The sequence below is a fragment of the Triticum dicoccoides genome, chromosome 5B, assembly GCF_002162155.2.
Source record: "Triticum dicoccoides isolate Atlit2015 ecotype Zavitan chromosome 5B, WEW_v2.0, whole genome shotgun sequence".
In the NCBI taxonomy this organism is placed as follows: Eukaryota; Viridiplantae; Streptophyta; class Magnoliopsida; order Poales; family Poaceae; genus Triticum; species Triticum dicoccoides.
The window spans coordinates 203243463-203263977 of record NC_041389.1 but is presented as its reverse complement, the minus strand read 5'-3'; positions in this window follow the sequence as shown (position 1 = coordinate 203263977).

The following is a 20515-nucleotide window of genomic DNA, read 5'->3' as shown; positions in this document are numbered from 1 at the left end:
GGAAGTCTGGCTTACCACTCGGTAGGATTTTTATAACTTAGGCGAGTACTTGGACTACAGCTAAGCCTCCGAGTGGAAGTCTAGCTTACCACTCGGTAGGATTTTGATAACTTAGGCGAGTACTTGGACTGCAGCTAAGCCTCCGAGTGGAAGTCTGGCTTACCACTCGGTAGGATTTTTATAACTTAGGCGAGTACTTGGACTGCAGCTAAGCCCCCGAGTGGAAGTCTGGCTTACCACTCGGTAGGATTTTTATAACTTAGGCGAGTACTTGGACTGCAGCTAAGCCCCCGAGTGGAAGTCTGGCTTACCACTCGGTAGGATTTTATTTAATCTTAGGCGAAATGGATTCGCAGCTAACCCTCCGAGTGGGAGTCTGGCTCACCACTCGGTAAGGATTTTTACAAACTTAGGCGAAACGGATTCGCGGCTAAGTCACCCACTGAGGGAAAAAATTTATTGGACAAAATAAAAAGTGACAAAAATTATGGAGGAACTATGACACTATTATTTTGAAATCCATGAACTACATGAGTACTTTATTGCAACTCATCCGAGTGATAAACTTAAGTGTAAAATGGGCGGAGTAGTTCCGCGTTCCAAGCTCGGGGCTCGTCGATATTATGTTCGACGTTGTAAAGACGGTACGCCCCGTTGTGGAGAACTTTGGTGACGATGAAGGGTCCTTCCCAAGAAGGAGCAAGCTTGTGATGTTTCTTCTGATCCACTCGGAGAACTAAATCTCCTTCCTGGAAGGCTCGACCCCTCACATTTCTAGCGTGGAAACGACGCAAATCTTGTTGGTAGATGGTCGATCGGATCAGATCCATCTCCCTTTCTTCCTCTAAAAGGTCGACTGCGTCCTGTCGCGCTTGTTCAGCTTCTGCTTCGTTGTAGATCTCAACTCGAGGAGCATTGTGGAGAAGATCACTCGGCAAGACTGCTTCGGCTCCGTAGACCAAGAAGAATGGAGTTCTTCCGGTCGATCGATTAGGTGTGGTCCGCAGTCCCCAAAGCACCGAGGGAAGTTCGTCGACCCACGCTCCAGCTGCATGCTTGAGATCACGCATCAGTCGGGGTTTCAATCCCTTGAGAATCAGGCAATTGGCTCGCTCTGCTTGTCCATTCGTCTGCGGATGGGCGACTGAAGCGTAATCGACTCGTGTGCCTTGAGAGTTGCAGAAATCCCTGAATTCCTCCGAGTCAAAGTTCGACCCATTATCCGTAATGATGTTGTGCGGGACTCCATATCTGAATATCAGTTCCCTGACGAAGCTAACAACAGTACCGGCGTCAAGGTTCTTGATTGGTTTAGCCTCAATCCACTTGGTGAACTTGTCGACTGCCACCAGTACATGCGTGAAGCCACTTCGACCTGTTCTCAAAGGACCGACCATGTCCAACCCCCATACTGCGAAAGGCCAGACGAGTGGAATGGTCTTCAGAGCTGATGCAGGCTTGTGCGACATATTCGAGTAGAACTGACATCCTTCGCACTTATCCACTATTTCCTTTGCCATCTCATTCGCCTTTGGCCAGTAAAATCCGGCTCGGTATGCTTTGGCCACGATGGTCCGAGAGGACGCATGATGACCACAGGTCCCCGAGTGGATATCATTAAGGATGATTCGACCTTCTTCTGGTGTTATGCACTTCTGACCAACTCCAGTCGCGCTTTCTCTATATAACTGTCCTTTGATTACGGTAAAGGCTTTAGATCGACGTACGATCTGTCGAGCCTCTTCCTCATCCTCCGGAAGCTCTTTTCTCAGGATATACGCGATATACGGAACTGTCCAGTCGGGAATGACCACCAAGACCTCCATGACCAAGTCGACCACTACTGGGATTTCAACCTCAGTCGGATCTGTGGCACTCTTGGGCTGTGGAGCTTCTTCGGTGAAAGGATCTTCTTTGACTGACGGAGTGTGTATATGCTCCAAGAACACACCACTCGGAATGGCTCCTCTCTTGGAACCTATCTTTGCTAGATCATCAGCTGCTTGATTTTTCAGTCGGGGTATATGATGGAGCTCCAACCCCTCGAACTTCTTTTCCAGCTTCCTCACTGCACTGCAGTATCCAGTCATGGCTGGGCTTCTCACGTCCCACTCCTTCATCACTTGGTTGACCACTAAATCTGAATCGCCATAGACCATCAGGCGACGGACGCCGAGTGAAATGGCCATGCGCATTACGTATAAGAGGGCCTCATACTCTGCCTCATTGTTGGAGGAATCAAAGTGAATCTGGAGCACATATCTGAGCTTATCTCCTCTGGGGGAAACCAGGACAACCCCAGCACCGGAACCATTCAACATCTTAGAGCCATCAAAAAACATGGTCCAATGCTCCGAGTGAACTTCAGTCGGCTGCTGCTGTTCAATCCACTCGGCGAGGAAATCTGCTATTGCCTGGGACTTAATGTCTTTCTTTGCCTCAAACTTGATATCAAGGGGAAGAAGTTCAATCGCCCATTTCGCCACTCGACCAGTTGCATCTCTGTTGTGCAAAATCTCTGATAGTGGAGCGTCGCTGACGACTGTGATGGAATGATCAGAGAAATAATGAGCAACCTTCTTTGTGGTCATGTATATTCCATACACAAGCTTCTGATAATGAGGATATCTCTGCTTGGATGGAGTCAAGACTTCAGACAAATAATACACTGGGCGCTGAACTTTGAAAGCTTTTCCTTCTTCTTCCCGCTCGACCGTAAGCACTGTACTGACGACTTGTCCTGTGGCTGCAATATAAAGCAACAGAGGCTCTTTGCTGATTGGAGCAGCAAGCACCGGCTGGGTGGAGAGCAGAGCTTTTAGCTCGGCAAACGCTGCATCAGCTTCTGGAGTCCACTCGAACTTGTCTGCCTTCTTCATTAGTCGGTAAAGAGGCAATGCCTTTTCACCGAGTCGTGAGATGAATCGACTTAATGCGGCCAAGCATCCAGTAAGCTTCTGGACATCGTGCACTCGCACAGGGCGTTTCATTCGGAGAATAGTGCCGATCTTTTCTGGATTAGCGTCGATCCCTCGCTCGGAAACGAGAAAACCGAGTAACTTGCCACCGGGAACTCCGAATGTGCACTTTGACGGATTGAGCTTGATATCATACCTTCTGAGGTTGGCAAATGTTTCGGCGAGGTCAGCGAGCAAGTCGGAACCTTTTCGTGACTTGACGACGATATCATCCATATACGCTTCCACATTCCGACTGATTTGAGTGAGTAGACACTTCTGAATCATTCGCATAAATGTGGCTCCGGCATTCTTGAGGCCGAATGGCATGGTGATATAGCAGAAGCACCCGAATGGAGTGATGAAAGCTGTTTTTACCTCGTCGGGTCCGTACAGACGGATCTGGTGGTACCCGGAGTAGGCGTCTAGAAAAGACAATCTCTCGCATCCCGTGGTCGAGTCAACAATTTGATCTATGCGAGGGAGAGGAAAATGATCTTTCGGGCAGGCCCGGTTGATGTGCTTGAAATCAATGCACATTCGGAGCGATTTGTCCTTCTTAGGAACCATGACGACATTAGCGAGCCATTCGGAGTGGTATATCTCTCGGATAAATCCTGCCGCCAACAGTCGAGCCACTTCCTCACCAATGGCTTTTCTCTTCTGGACGGCGGACCGCCGAAGATGCTCTTTGACTGGTTTTGCTGATGAGTCGACTCTTAGGCGATGCTCAGCCAGTCCCCTGGGAACACCTGGCATGTCAGCGGGCTTCCATGCAAAAATGTCCCAGTTCTCACGGAGGAACTGGATGAGCGCTTCTTCCTATTTCGGGTCGAGTGTTGTGGAGATGTGGGTCGGGGCTGCATCGGGGTCGGTCGGGTGAATGTGAACAGGCGTCGTCTCACCGGATGACTGAAATGCAGATTCTGTGGCGGGTTTCTTGGTTCGCAGCAAATCACTCGGATCTGCGTTTTTCTTGTATTCTTCAAACTCGACCGCTGTCACCTGGGAATCAGCAATCTTTGAGCCCTTCTGAAAGCACTCTTCTGCCTTTTTCCGATCACCGGTGACAGTGATCACTCCTTTGGGGCCGGGCATCTTCAATTTGAGGTACACGTAACATGGTCGAGCCATGAACCGTGCATAAGCTGGTCTCCCCAAAATGGCATGATATGCACTCTGAAAATCCACGACCTCAAACGTCAACTTCTCTTTGCGAAAATGTTTCGAATCACCAAACACCACGTCCAGAGCTATTTGGCCGAGTGACTCGGCTTTCTTCCCTGGTATAACTCCATGAAAGCTCATGCTACTGGTGCTCAGTCGGGACATCGGAATGCCCATTCCTTTCAGTGTGTCTGCATACAACAAATTCAGCCCGCTACCACCGTCCATCAGCACTTTTGTCAGTCGAGTGCCTTCGACAACTGGATCGACCACCAAAGCTTGCCTCCCAGGGGTGGCAATATGAGTCGGGTGATCAGATTGGTCGAATGTGATGGGTGTTTGGGACCATCTCAGATAATTTGCTTTTGCTGGGGTAACCATGTTCACCTCGCGGTTAATGACTTTCAATCGACTCTTGCTTTCCACATCTGCAAAGATCATCAGAGTGGAGTTGGCATGCGGATATCCTTCCTCACTGTCCTCCTTGTCTTCGGCCTTGTCCGACTCCTTTTCCTTGTCTTTAGACTGTTTTCCTTGAAACTGCTGGATCAGGAGTCGACATTGGCGAGTGGTATGCTTTGGGTAAATGATATTCCCCTCTTCGTCTTTCTTCGTGTGGATGTGACATGGCATATCCATCATGTCGTTCCCTTCTTTATCCTTTACCTTCTTAGGGTTCCAGGATCCTTTTGGTTTCCCTTTAAACTTTCCATGAGTCACGGCCAGAGCCTCTCCAGGAGCTGCCGGTTCAGCCTTCCGCTTCTGTTTCCGACTGGTGTTTCCCTTCTCCGACTGGCTCGGCTTGTGCTTGCCGCTTCGGAGTCGGTCTTCTTCTTCGCCGTTGGCGTACTTGGTAGCAATTTCCATCATCTGACTCAAGGTCATGTCTCCGGTTCGACCAAATTTCAAACTCAATTCTCTGTTCTTGACACCATCCTTGAAGGCGCGGACTGCCTGATGATCAGACACATTCTCCACAGTATGGTGCAAAGTGATCCATCTCTGAATATACTCCCTGAGAGTCTCATTGGTCTTCTGCACGCAGACTTGCAGCTCCGTCAATCCAGCCGGTCGCTTGCAAGTTCCTTCAAACGTTCTAACGAACACTCAGGACAGATCTTCCCAAGTGTAAATGCTGCTAGGAGGTAACTGATTCAACCACGCTCTGGCAGAACCTTCCAACATGAGGGGCAAATGCTTCATGGCCACCTCATCATTCGCACCACCAATCTGAACCGCCACTCGGTAGTCCTCAAGCCAAGTTTCAGGCTTAGACTCACCGGTGAACTTGCTGACTCCTGTTGCCAACCTGAAATTGGGAGGAATCACTGCGGCTCTGATAGCTCTGCTGAAACATTCCGGACCAGAAACGTGCACTCAACTGCTCGTGGGCGCATCTCTGTCGAGTCCACCTCGATGGGCTCTGTTCCGGTCGACCAAGCCTTGCACGATAATGGATCCCGCGTCGAGGCCTGGTTCTCTGGGGTCGACTGGAACTCTTCGCCCCGCACTGAGTTGACGTCTGTCATCTTGCTGCCGAGGAGCGTAAGACCCACCCCTCGAAGGGGAAGTGGGCACTCGACGCCTATCATCTCGGTCGTGTCGGTCTCCATATTGGTCTCGCCGATTCTCGCGCCCTTCACGCCGCGGAGGCGATCTGGGACTGTGAGCCGACTGAACCGTATTCGCAGCGACGGATCGACTGTGAATTCTGTTGCGCGACTGCGACACGGCTGAATTCTGATCTCCTGCTGCCCGGAGCAGATCCCTGATCTGCATCAAGCCTCTGCCAGCTTTCGACTGAGAGGGCTGGATGGACTCTGCTATACGGGTCGCAGCTGCTAAATTCTGGATTGGGGTTCGATATACCTGAGTCGGCAGGAAGAGTTGACGTCGATTGGCGTCGGGAACTTGTTGCCGCGCGCGCTCGCCGAGTGCTCGCTAAAGATTCTCCAGGCGAGCGCGTTCGGCCAAATTGGCCAAACGTGCCTCCTCCAAGGCGCGAGCCTCGGGGGTTTCTCCTATGATGGGAGTATGCAGGGCATCCATGTTCCTGCGGCGAAGTTCCTCTCTTTGCAGAGAGTCGAGTGGCTCGGGCTGGTACTCTTCGTGGTCTCGTGCGGGGTCGCCTCCGTCGCCTGCACCACCATCACGGGCGAAGCCAGGGGGGCTGCGAGGCCCGTCGACCATCAGGATTTCCGCTGCTGGATCACTGCTATCGCATTCGGATGCAGTCTCTACGGAGCCAGTCGACAGATTGAACAGGCCGTAGAGAGATTCGTCGGGCTCGATTGCCGCAACTTGGGTGGTTGCCGTCTGGCGAGCCACCGCATGTCTCACCCACCGCTGAAGCCTCGACCGACCCGAGCGCTTGCGCTGGCGGGAGACCGGGAGGGTGGTCGATAGGGGAGTCGACTGATATGGGGTCGACGGTTGCCGCAGCAGAACGCCGCGGACACATGCGCGAAAATGTGTCGCACCGCGGACGGGGAGCGCATCGACGTCAAGTGGAGCCTCCTGGAGCCAGGCGGAGTCGTCAGCGACGAAGGTGAGAGCACCGAGACGAATCTCTCGACCCTCGACCAAAACTCCAGCAGCTACCATGATGAAAGTACTCGGAAGAATCGCAACTTCTCCACAAAATCGCTAAAACACCGGCCCCACGGTGGGCGCCAACTGTCGTGGATCTAAATCTGACAGTAGAGTGGGGGGTAGGTGATGAGGACATCAATACAATTGTTACACCCACAGCCCCTGCTGCTATACATACTGGACCAATTACTAGAGCTCGTGCACGCCAACTAAATTACCAGGTACTTTCGTTTGTTGGTAATGATTCTAATGTTCATGAGAATATGATGCTGCCTAAATTGGATACATTTGTTTTGCTTACAAATGGAGGGCCTAGCTTGGAGAAGGATGAACATTGGAGCAAGAACAAGCATGGAGATGATGGCATGCGCAAGGGGAACAAGAACGGAGTTACAAGTGATGATTTCAGGACTTTGAAGCCACCATAATGGGTGCATGAAGCCTTGGACGAAATATACAAGATGCCACTTCATAAATTTCGTCCCGAGGCTATTTTAGGTGCTGCGTCACCTTATTATTGGGCCAGGCCCATGTAATTTCGAAATACATAAGTATAGGCTATTTTTAGAGTCCGTATGTGTGGGGAAACAAGAGATAGGGTTGATTTTGGACCCCTCCACCAAGGGCCACGAAATTGCCCCCTCTTCCTCCATATATACATCCCTTAGGGCATCGTTTAGACTTTGGGGTTTTGTTTAGATTAAAAGTTCGCCATAGCTGCAACTTCGCGTACTTTGTTTGTGTTCAACGACCAGACAAAGGCGTCACAGAACTCCACCTTGATCAATAAAGCTTTCATCTTAAATTCGCAATATCCAGATTGCAATCTTAGTTTCTTGCTTGTTCTTCGTTTGCTCGCAGGAAACAGACCCTCGTGGTCAGGTTGATTGTGCTCCGGCGTGGTCAATAACCTCTCGGAGTTGGTTTAGCGATTGCTAAGGCGCGACGTCCTCGCACGTTCGTAGTCGGATCGTCAAAGTCGACTTCCACCAAAGTGATATCCATCATCTCATCGAAAGATGGGACACCTTTGCCTCTATCAAGTGGTATCAGATTTCCAGGTTGCTCGGTGAGATTTTACAGTTTTTTGTAGTTTAGATCGAGTCTGTTCTTCATACCTACAGTCCACGAAAAAGCCACAAAAAAAATTAGGGTTAGTTCATCATATCCGAACCAATCTGAGCCTTTGCATAATCTTTTTAGGGTTTTGCTTTGTTGAATTTGCGGTTGCATCATCGTGTCTAGTTGCTGGTCTTAGAGTTTAGTCTTTTAGAGTTTCGAGTTCTGGTCATAAGTTGTCACGCCGCCGCCGCACCATCATCATCGCCCCTGCCATCTACCACCACCGCTCCGAATCCGTATCCATAAAGCACCACCAATCCGTGTCCATATACCACCACCGATCCATATCCATATACTACCACCGCTACCACCACCGCTGCCATATACCACCACCATATATCCACCACCAATCCGAGTTCTTGTCATATTAGGTTTGTTTTCGAGATCCATCTAGATTCCGATTCGTGTTTCCTTGCCGGAGTAGGTTTCGGAAAAAAAAAGAGTCGGGTAGCCACGCTCCGTTTAGGCCCAAAATTTTTCGAAAACGCATTTTTCGAAAAAAATTCTGGCTATCCTATTTTTAGGTGTTTCTGAGTGTTTTGAGACAGGTGCCATTATAGGAAGTTTTTTTTGACCCGTTTCCAGTTTTTGGGTCCGGGCAGTCGAAAAAAAAAATTGGTCGAAAAATTTCGTGCCCATCCTGTCAGTTTGAGCTAGGAAGAGTTTTGAGACACTCGCCATTATAGTGATTTTTCGCAAAAAAAAAGCAGCGCAAAAAAAAAGAGCGCAAAAAAAAAGAGCGAAAAAAAAATTCAGAGTGTGCTTTTCCCTTGTTTACGTGTCGCGCCGTGATTTTGTTGGTGTTCTAGGCTCGCGTCTCTAGCACAGTCTAGCCTAGGACCAGCACAGTACCGTCGTTGAGCGTTTATTCAACTTTGCATCTCTGAATTGATTATTGCTGACCCTTTTTGCTACCATACTATAAGCCTTCCCAGCTCCACATACATCTACGTCGTGTGTTTGACTCTCCCTGGTAATCGCTCTATCCAAGCTTTGAGAGTTTTTGACTACAACGGTTGCCGATCACCGCCTGCTGCTGGGTAAGAACTGGTAAGAATTTGAGATTTGCTTGACGGACTTGTGATACACCACCACCACTTCTTAGTAGTCTGTAGGATCATATTCTTGTGTGTTTCTATTGCTGCTAACCATGCCAGGATCACAAGCCGACGAGATTGACTGGGAGAACTTATCGAACAAGGAGCTTCATGATAAGTTTCAGCAAATGATGACTGAACAGGTACAAGATGTGCTGAACAATTTTGAAGAGGCCATGGAGAAGATCACTGGCCTTGAGAAGACGTTCGAAACAAAGCTCGATAACAGATTTAATGAACTGCTTGCGCGTCTTCCACCACCGGCTGCACCTGTCGCACCTCTGCAACAACAACAACTACGCCCCCTTCCGAATCAGTATGGACGAGCACAGCGTGTTCCTATTGAGCCAGGACAAAATTCTGGTGCCGCTGCTACTGCTGTTGGTGCTTCTTTGGCTCCTGCTACTGCTCCTGCTGGTACCCAGGAGGATGATGAGTATGCGGGCGATTATGAGGATGAGTGATGAGGACATCAATACAATTGTTACACCCACAGCCCCTGCTGCTATACATACTGGACCAATTACTAGAGCTCGTGCACGCCAACTAAATTACCAGGTACTTTCGTTTCTTGGTAATGATTCTAATGTTCATGAGAATATGATGCTGCCTAAATTGGATACATTTGTTTTGCTTACAAATGAAGGGCCTAGCTTGGAGAAGGATGAACATTGGAGCAAGAACAAGCATGGAGATGATGGCATGCGCAAGGGGAACAAGAACGGAGTTACAAGTGATGATTTCAGGACTTTGAAGCCACCATAATGGGTGCATGAAGCCTTGGACGAAATATACAAGATGCCACTTCATAAATTTCGTCCCGAGGCTATTTTAGGTGCTGCGTCACCTTATTATTGGGCCAGGCCCATGTAATTTCGGAATACATAAGTATAGGCTATTTTTAGAGTCCGTATGTGTGGGGAAACAAGAGATAGGGTTGATTTCGGACCCCTCCACCAAGGGCCACGAAATTCCCCCCTCTTCCTCCATATATACAGCCCTTAGGGCATTGTTTAGACTTTGGGTTTTGTTTAGATTAAAAGTTCGCCATAGCTGCAACTTCGCGTACTTCGTTTGTGTTCAACGACCAGACAAAGGCGTCACAGAACCCCACCTTGATCAATAAAGCTTTCATCTTATATTCGCAATATCCAGATTGCAATCTCAGTTTCTTGCTTGTTCTTCGTTTGCTCGCAGGAAACAGACCCTCGTGGTCAGGTTGATCGTGCTCCGGCGTGGTCAATAACCTCTCGGAGTTGGTTTAGCGATTGCTAAGGCGCGACATCCTCGCACGTTCGTAGTCGGATCGTCAAAGTCGACTTCCACCAAAGCGATATCCATCATCTCATCGAAAGACGGGACACCTTTGCCTCTATCAAGTGGTATCAGATTTCCAGGTTGCTCGGTGAGATTTTACAGTTTTTCGTAGTTTAGATCGAGTCTGTTCTTCATACCTACAGTCCACGAAAAAGCCACAAAAAAAAATTAGGGTTAGTTCATCATATCCGAACCAATCTGAGCCTTTGCATAATCTTTTTAGGGTTTTGCTTTGTTGAATTTGCGGTTGCATCGTCGTGTCTAGTTGCTGGTCTTAGAGTCTAGTCTTTTAGAGTTTCGAGTTCTGGTCATAAGTTGTCACGCCGCCCCCGCACCATCATCATCGCCCCTGCCATCTACCACCACTGCTTATCCGCCACCGCTTCGAATCCGTATCCATATACCACCACCAGTCCGTGTCCATATACCACCACCGATCCATATCCATATACTACCACCGCTACCACCACCGCTGCCATATACCACCACCATATATCCACCACCAATCCGAGTTCCTTGCATATTAGGTTTGTTTTCGAGATCCATCTAGATTCCGATTCGTGTTTCCTTGCCGGAGTCGGGTAGCCACGCTCCGTTTAGGCCCAAAATTTTTCGAAAACGCATTTTTCGAAAAAATTCCTGGCTATCCTATTTTTAGGTGTTTCTGAGTGTTTTGAGACAGGTGCCATTATAGGAAGTTTTTTTTGACCCGTTTCCAGTTTTTGGGTCCGGGCAGTCGAAAAAAAAAATTGGTCGAAAAAATTTCGTGCCCATCCTGTCTGTTTGAGCTAGGAAGAGTTTTGAGACACTCGCCATTATAGTGATTTTTCGCAAAAAAAAAAGCAGCGCAAAAAAAAAAGAGCGCAAAAAAAAAGGGCGAAAAAAAAATTCAGAGTGTGCTTTTCCCTTGTTTACGTGCCGCGCCGTGATTTTGTTGGTGTTCTAGGCTCGCGTCTCTAGCACAGTCTAGCCTAGGACCAGCACAGTACCGTCGTTGAGCGTTTATTCAACTTTGCATCTCTGAATTGATTATTGCTGACCCTTTTTGCTACCATACTATAAGCCTTCCCAGCTCCACATACATCTACGTCGTGTGTTTGACTCTCCCTGGTAATCGCTCTATCCAAGCTTTGAGAGTTTTTGACTACAACGGTTGCCGATCACCGCCTGCTGCTGGGTAAGAACTGGTAAGAATTTGAGATTTGCTTGACGGATTTGTGATACATCCACCACCACTTCTTAGTAGTCTGTAGGATCATATTCTTGTGTGTTTCTATTGCTGCTAACCATGCCAGGATCACAAGCCGACGAGATTGACTGGGAGAACTTATCGAACAAGGAGCTTCATGATAAGTTTCAGCAAATGATGACTGAACAGGTACAAGATGTGCTGAACAATTTTGAAGAGGCCATGGAGAAGATCACTGGCCTTGAGAAGACGTTCGAAACAAAGCTCGATAACAGATTTAATGAACTGCTTGCGCGTCTTCCACCACCGGCTGCACCTGTCGCACCTCTGCAACAACAACAACTACGCCCCCTTCCGAATCAGTATGGACGAGCACAGCGTGTTCCTATTGAGCCAGGACAAAATTCTGGTGTCGCTGCTACTGCTGTTGGTGCTTCTTTGGCTCCTGCTACTACTGCTGCTGGTACCCAGGAGGATGATGAGTATGCGGGCGATTATGAGGATGAGGTTGATCAAAATCAGCACTACGTGCAGCCACCTGCACCACCACGAGCAGGTCGACCTCAGGTATATATTCGTAATGGTAGGCCTGCACCACCACCTCAGGTACGAGATGATGTCCATATTCCTAAACTGAAATTGAATATTCCACCATTTGAGGGTAGATATGTTCCTGATATATATCTTACTTGGGAGTTAGAAACTGAACAACGATTTACATGTTTACAATATCCTGAGGAGAGATGAGTTGCTGCTGCTATTTGTGCTTTCACTAGTTTTGCATGTTATGGTGGTATGAACATTGTAGATTATATCCTGTTCCAACTACTTGGGCTGCTTTGAAAACTGCTATGCGTACTCGTTGGGTTCCACCATATTATCAACGTGAATTGCTTCAAAAATTACAGCGCTTAAGACAAGGAAAAAATTTTGTAGAAGAATATTATCAGGAATTACAAACTGGCATGATTAGATGTGGTATTGTTGAGGAGAATGAAGCTATGCTTGCACGTTTTCTAGGTGGATTAAATAGAGAGATTCAGACCATTCTAGACTATAAGGAGTATACTAATATCACTCGTTTATTCCATCTTGCTTGTAAAGCTGAACGTGAAGTGCAGGATCGACAAGCATTGGCGCGAACTAACTTTTCTGCAGGCCGACCTTCATCATGGACACCACGTGCATATTCTACTTCAACTGCACCAGCACCTCCATCCGGTGCCACCTCCAGCCGTGATACAAGAAAACAGGCACAACCACCATTATCTGCCAAGAGCGCACCTGCGGGGCCTGCACAGCGTTCTTCTTCTTCCATGGCATCAACAGGGCACACAAGTGATATTATTTGTCGCCATTGTAAGGGAGGAGGTCATTATGCGAGAGAATGCAAATCTCCGCGTGTGATGATTGCTACCGCGGATGGTGGATATGAGTCCCCTAGTGACTATGATGAGGAGACATTGGCTCTTATTACACGTGAAGAACATGGTGGAGATGATTCTGATCATGAGACGCAATACATGGCTCCTGAAGACGCTGACAGGTATGAATGTTTAGTTGCTCAACGTGTTTTGAGTGTGCAGGTCACACAAGCTGAGCAAAATCAGAGGCACAATTTGTTCCATACCAAGGGAGTTGTGAAGGAACGTTCTGTGCGCGTCATAATAGACGGAGGGAGCTGCAACAACTTGGCTAGCATGGAGATGGTGGAGAAGCTTTCTCTCACCACAAGACCACATCCAATGGTTCAACAACAGCGGCAAGGTTAAGGTAACACGTACTGTTCGTGTGCATTTTAGTATCTCTACATATGCTGATTATGTTGATTGTGATGTGGTACCTATGCAAGCATGTTCCTTATTACTTGGTAGACCATGGCAATTTGATAAAAACTCTGTACACCATGGTAGAAACAATCACTATACTCTTGTTCATAAGGATAAAAATATTACTTTGCTTCCTATGACTCCTGATTCCATTTTGAAAGATGATATTAATAGAGCTAATAAAGCAAAACAGGAGAAGAATATGAGTGAAAATCATATTGTGGCAAAAGAATTTGAGCAACAAATGAAGCCTAATAATAAACCATCTAGTGTTGTCTCTGAAATTAAATTGAAAAGTGCATGTTTATTTGCCACCAAATCTGATATTGATGAGCTAGATTTCAGCAAATCTGTTTGCTATGCTTTTGTGTGCAAAGAGGCATTATTTTCATTCGAGGACGTGCCTTCCTCTTTGCCTCCTGCTGTCACTAACATTTTGCAGGAGTTCGCTGACGTCTTTCCACAAGACGTGCCACCGGGATTACCGCCTATTCGAGGGATTGAGCATCAGATTGACTTAATTCCCGGTGCTTCACTGCCAAACCGTGCACCATACCGTACCAATCCAGAGGAGACGAAGGAGATTATGCGTCAAGTACAAGAGCTTCTCGACAAAGGTTATATACGCGAATCCCTTAGTCCTTGTGCTGTTCCTATTATTCTAGTGCCGAAAAAGGATGGTACATCACGTATGTGTGTTGATTGTAGAGGCATTAATAATATTACTATTCGTTATCGTCATCCTATTCCTAGGCTAGATGATATGCTTGATGAATTGAGTGGCTCTACAATATTCTCCAAAGTTGATTTGCGTAGTGGCTACCATCAAATTCGTATGAAATTGGGAGATGAATGGAAAACAGCATTTAAAACTAAGTTTGGATTATATGAGTGGTTAGTCATGCCTTTTGGGTTAACTAATGCACCTGGTACTTTCATGAGATTAATGAACGAAGTTTTACGTGCTTTCATTGGATGATTTGTGGTAGTTTACTTTGATGACATATTGATTTATAGCAGATCTTTGGAAGAACATTTGGAACATTTACGTGTTGTTTTTATTGCTCTACGTGATGCACGTTTGTTTGGTAACCTTGGGAAGTGCACCTTTTGCACCGACCGAGTATCTTTTCTTGGCTATGTTGTTACTCCACAGGGAATTGAAGTTGATAAAGCCAAGATTGAAGCTATTGAGAGTTGGCCGCAGCCCAAAACGGTCACACAAGTGAGGAGTTTTCTTGGCCTCGCTGGATTCTATAGGCGTTTTGTGAGAGATTTCAGCACCATTGCTGCACCTCTCAATGAGCTTACAAAGAAAGATGTGCCTTTTCTTTGGGGTACCGCACAGGAAGAAGCCTTCACGGTATTGAAAGATAAGTTGACACATGCTCCTTTACTCAAACTTCCTGATTTTAATAAGACTTTTGAGCTTGAATGTGATGCTAGTGGAATTGGATTAGGAGGTGTGTTATTACAAGATGGCAAACCTGTTGCATACTTTTCTGAAAAATTGAGTGGGCCTAGTCTGAATTATTCTACTTATGATAAAGAATTATATGCTCTTGTTCGGACTTTAGAAACATGGCAACATTATTTATGGACCAAAGAATTTGTTATACATTCTGATCATGAATCTTTGAAACATATTAAAAGTCAAGCTAAACTGAATCGTAGACATGCTAAATGGGTTGAATTCATTGAGACTTTCCCTTATGTCATTAAACACAAGAAGGGAAAAGAAAATGTTATTGCTGATGCATTGTCTCGTCGCTATACTATGCTTTCACAACTTGACTTCAAAATATTTGGTTTGGAGACCATCAAAGATCAATATGTGCATGATGCTGATTTTAAAGATGTAATGCAGAATTGTAAAGAAGGAAGAATGTGGAACAAGTTTGTTGTTAACGATGGATTTGTGTTTCCTGCTAACAAGCTATGCATTCCAGCTAGCTCCGTTCGTCTTTTGTTGTTGCAGGAGGCGCATGGAGGAGGATTAATGGGACACTTTGGCGTGAAGAAGACGGAGGACGTACTTGCTACACATTTCTTTTGGCCAAAGATGAGACGGGATGTTGAGCGTTTTATTGCTCGCTGCACTACATGTCAAAAAGCTAAGTCACGACTCAATCCTCATGGTTTATATATGCCTTTGCCTGTACCTAGTGTTCCTTGGGAGGATATATCTATGGACTTTGTTTTAGGTTTACCTCGAACAAAGAAGGGGAGGGATAGCATATTTGTTGTCGTGGATAGATTCTCGAAAATGGCACACTTTATACCATGTCATAAAAGCGATGATGCTGTTAATGTTGCTGATTTGTTCTTTCGTGAAATTATTCGCTTGCATGGTGTGCCAAATACTATTGTTTCAGATCGTGATACTAAATTTCTTAGCAACTTTTGGAGATGTTTATGGGCTAAGTTGGGGACTAAACTGCTTTTTAGTACTACTTGTCACCCCCAAACTGATGGACAAACTGAAGTAGTCAATAGAACGTTGTCTACTATGCTTAGGGCTGTTTTGAAGAATAATAAGAAAATGTGGGAGGAATGCTTGCCTCATATTGAATTTGCTTATAATCGTTCATTACATTCTACTACTAAGATGTGCCCTTTTGAAGTTGTGTATGGTTTCCTACCTCGTGCACCTATTGATTTGTTGCCTCTTCCATCTTCGGAGAAGGTTAATTTTGATGCTAAACAACGTGCTGAATTGATTTTAAAAATGCATGAGTTAACTAAGGAAAACATTGAGCGTATGAATGCTAAATATAAACTTGCTGGAGATAAGGGTAGAAAACATGTTGTGTTTGCACCTGGAGATCTTGTTTGGTTACATTTGCGTAAGGATAGATTTCCTGATTTGCGCAAATCAAAGTTAATGCCACGTGCGGATGGTCCCTTTAAGGTGTTAGAGAAAATAAATGATAATGCATATAAACTTGAGCTGCCTGCAGATTTTGGGGTTAGTCCCACTTTTAACATTGCAGATTTGAAGCCTTATTTGGGTGAGGAAGATGAACTTCCGTCGAGGATGACTTCATTTCAAGAAGGGGAGGATGATGAGGACATCAATACAATTGTTACACCCATAGCCCCTGCTGCTATACATACTGGACCAACTACTAGAGCTCGTGCACGCCAACTAAATTACCAGGTACTTTCGTTTGTTGGTAATGATTCTAATGTTCATGAGAATATGATGCTGCCTAAATTGGATACATTTGTTTTGCTTACAAATGGAGGGCCTAGCTTGGAGAAGGATGAACATTGGAGCAAGAACAAGCATGGAGATGATGGCATGCGCAAGGGGAACAAGAACGGAGTTACAAGTGATGATTTCAGGACTTTGAAGCCACCATAATGGGTGCATGAAGCCTTGGACGAAATATACAAGGTGCCACTTCATAAATTTCGTCCCGAGGCTATTTTAGGTGCTGCGTCACCTTATTATTGGGCCAGGCCCATGTAATTTCGAAATACATAAGTATAGGCTATTTTTAGAGTCCGTATGTGTGGGGAAACAAGAGATAGGGTTGATTTCGGACCCCTCCACCAAGGGCCACGAAATTGCCCCCTCTTCCTCCATATATACAGCCCTTAGGGCATCGTTTAGACTTTGGGGTTTTGTTTAGATTAAAAGTTCGCCATAGCTGCAACTTCGCGTACTTTGTTTGTGTTCAACGACCAGACAAAGGCGTCACAGAACTCCACCTTGATCAATAAAGCTTTCATCTTAAATTCGCAATATCCAGATTGCAATCTTAGTTTCTTGCTTGTTCTTCGTTTGCTCGCAGGAAACAGACCCTCGTGGTCAGGTTGATCGTGCTCCGGCGTGGTCAATAACCTCTCGGAGTTGGTTTAGCGATTGCTAAGGCGCGACGTCCTCGCACGTTCGTAGTCGGATCGTCAAAGTCAACTTCCACCAAAGCGATATCCATCATCTCATCGAAAGACGGGACACCTTTGCCTCTATCAGTAGGTATGGAGAGGCAAGGTCCTAGCTATGGAGAGGTTGTAAACACAAGAGATGTACGAGTTCAGGCCCTTCTCGGAGGAAGTAAAAGCCCTACGTCTCGGAGCCCGGAGGCGGTCGAGTGGATTATGTGTATATGGATTACAGGGTGCCGAACCCTTCTGCCTGTGGAGGGGGGTGGCTTATATAGAGTGCGCCAGGACCCCAGCCAACCCGCGTAATGAAGGGTTTAAGGTACATTAAGTCCGGGGCGTTACTGGTAACGCCCCACATAAAGTGTCTTTACTATCATAAAGTCTACTCAATTACAGACCGTTGCAGTGCAGAGTGCCTCTTGACCTTCTGGTGGTCGAGTGAGTCTTCGTGGTCGAGTCCTTCAAGTCAGTCGAGTGAGTCCCTCGTAGGTCGACTGGAAGGTGATCTCTTCTAAGGGTGTCCTTGGGCAGGGTACTTAGATCAGGTCTGTGACCCTACCCTAGGTACATGACTCCATCACCCAGTCCTCACCGTATTCTCCTTGAACTAAGGCCACGCAGACCTCGTCCAATCACTCGTGGTAAGTCTTCAGGCGACTTCCAAACCTTCACAGACTTGGTCACTCGGCAATCCACAATTCCTCTTGGATGCTCTAGACCTTGACGCCTAACCGTCTGGAAGAAGCACAGTCTTCAAAGGCCACGCAGGATCAATTTCTTCAGTGATGCTCAATCACTTTGGGTTTGTGGGGGTTTGGTTTTTGGGTTTTCCTCACTTGATGATTTTCGCTCAAAGTCCTCGGAGGATGGGTTGCTCTCAAATGACAAGTGTCAAGTTCTCTCGGAGCAGCCAACCAACTAGTGGTTGTAGGGGGCGGCTATTTATAACCTAGGGAGCAGCCCGACATGATAAGACATAAATGCCCTTCAATGATATGACCGTTAGGTGGATAAGATATTTTGGGACAGCCGGCGCGCAGCACAGCAATGGTCGGAAATTTGACTCTCAAATTCCTCAGGGCTATCATGTTCCTCACTGTGTAGGCAATTCGCACTGGCGAATTCCTAACTCCTCAGTCAGAGCAAAGTCCTTAGTGACCAGAAGAACTGCGTCTCTGTCACTGAAGAAATTGACTGAACTGTATGAGATTTCCAATGGCTTCACTCGAAGGGATTGGTAGGTGTAGGATTTTGAGTTGAGCATCACATGGAAATTTTTCCTTAGTATTTCCTCGACCCCCTTTAACAGTACGGTGTTTCCTATGACTCAAGAAAGAGAAAATGAAAGTACGAAAACAAAAGTCTTCACGCTTCATGTTCCTCAAATGAATACCAAGTCTTCAAGGTCACACCAATTTCTTCACTTTCAAAGTCTTCAGAAAGTCTTCAGAATATCAAAGTCTTCAGTCGAAGAACTCCATTTTTAGGGGTCGACTTTCTCTGTAAATATCAAACTCCTCATAGACTTATAGACCTGTGTACACTTACAAATGCATCAGTCCCTTAACCTATAAGTCTTCAATACACCAAAATCACTAAGGGGCACTAGATGCACTTACAATCTCCCCCTTTTTGGTGATTGATGACAACATAGGTTAAGTTTTCAACGGGGATAAACATATGAAGTGTAAATACTGATATTGAGGAATTTGATTGCAAGATATAGAAGAACTCCCCCTGAAGATGTGCATAGTGAGGAATTTGTGTTTGAGGCAATGCACATTTGAAGAGTTGAATCATGGAGATCTCCCCCTATATCTTGTAATTCATACACGCATTTGACATATAATATGAAGAATTTGAAATGCATGATGAAATATGGTGCCTGATGAAATTCAGCATGCGTGCAATAATATTAACAAGGAATAAGCATGCAGAATGGCATCAATCAGAGCATAGTGCATCAAAAGTATCAGAGCACCATCCAAAAGTATCAGAGCACCATCGGGTTTAAGATTACAACTCAATCCATATAAAAGTTTCAGAAGAACGAGAGTTGTAACTTAAAAAAACGCCCTTTATATAGACCCGCTTGAAGACTAACTCAGATTTCTCCCCCTTTGTCATCAATTGACCAAAAGGATTGAAACTGAGGACTAATGCCCCTGAAGAATTTCAAGTTGATGGAGGAGCGCCAGCGTTGTCGGGGTTGTTTGTTGTAGCAGGGCCTACCGCAGTGTCGTCCAAATCTTCATACTCATCAGTATCACGCGATGAAGAATAAGAGCTGGCCACCAGTGGAGGAACTTTGACCCTCTTGAATTTGTTCGGAGGAGGTGCAGACCAGTCAAATTCTTCCTTGAGACCCATAGTCTTCAGTTCTTCAGCGCTATAGATATGAGTGAGGACAGCCCAGGTGCGGTTGAGGGTTTCATGAAGGTAGTAATGGTTCTTCTTCACTGCATTGTGTGTTGAGGTCATGTTGTGAAGAATTGCACCAAACTGACGCTTTACCCATTTGTGATTGCGATCAACCTTCTGATGAAGACTGAGGAGTAACTCACGGTCAGTCATCACCCTGGGTGCTGTGGCTTGAGGATTTTGCTTGGCTGAGGTATTTGCGGCAGTGTCATGTGTGGCAGAGTCATCATTGGTAGAGTAAGATGTAGCTAGATGAAATTGACCATCCAATGGACGAATGCCTTCATCAATCACAGCAGCTGCCTTGCCTTTATCATCAGATGATGAAACTGGCCGTTTGAGGACTTCAATGGGAGGCAAGTAGATACCGTGGTTCAAAGTGTCAGCTTTGTAATTTAGTGAAGATCTTGCCCTGATGAATCTCATAATCCAAGGAGCATAGGGTTTCAGCTCGAATGGTCACATAGCAACATTTGCCAGAGTCCTCATGAAGAAATCATGGAAGTTGACGGGAATGCCGTGAATGATGTTGAAAAGCATATTCTTCATGATGCCAACGACTTCTTCATCATTTGAGTCGTGACCTTTGATAGGACTCATTGTCTTCGTCAGAATGCGATAGACAGTCCGAGGCACATAGAGTAATTCCTTGACGAGGAATTTGGTTCGTGGTGCCTGCCCTGGCTTCAAAGGCTTCATGAGCACTTGCATATAGTGATTTGTCAGTTCAGGGTCATTGTAGATGCAACGTGCACTGTCATGGGGAGGATCGAGAGGAAGGACACGAAGCAATTCAGTTGCCGATGCCTTGTAGTGAGTGTTTTCGGTCATCCAATCCAACACCCATGAGTTGACATCTTCAGCGTTTCCAGTGATATGCAGTGTAGCGTAGAACTGAAGAATGAGTTCTTCATTCCAATCACAGATGTC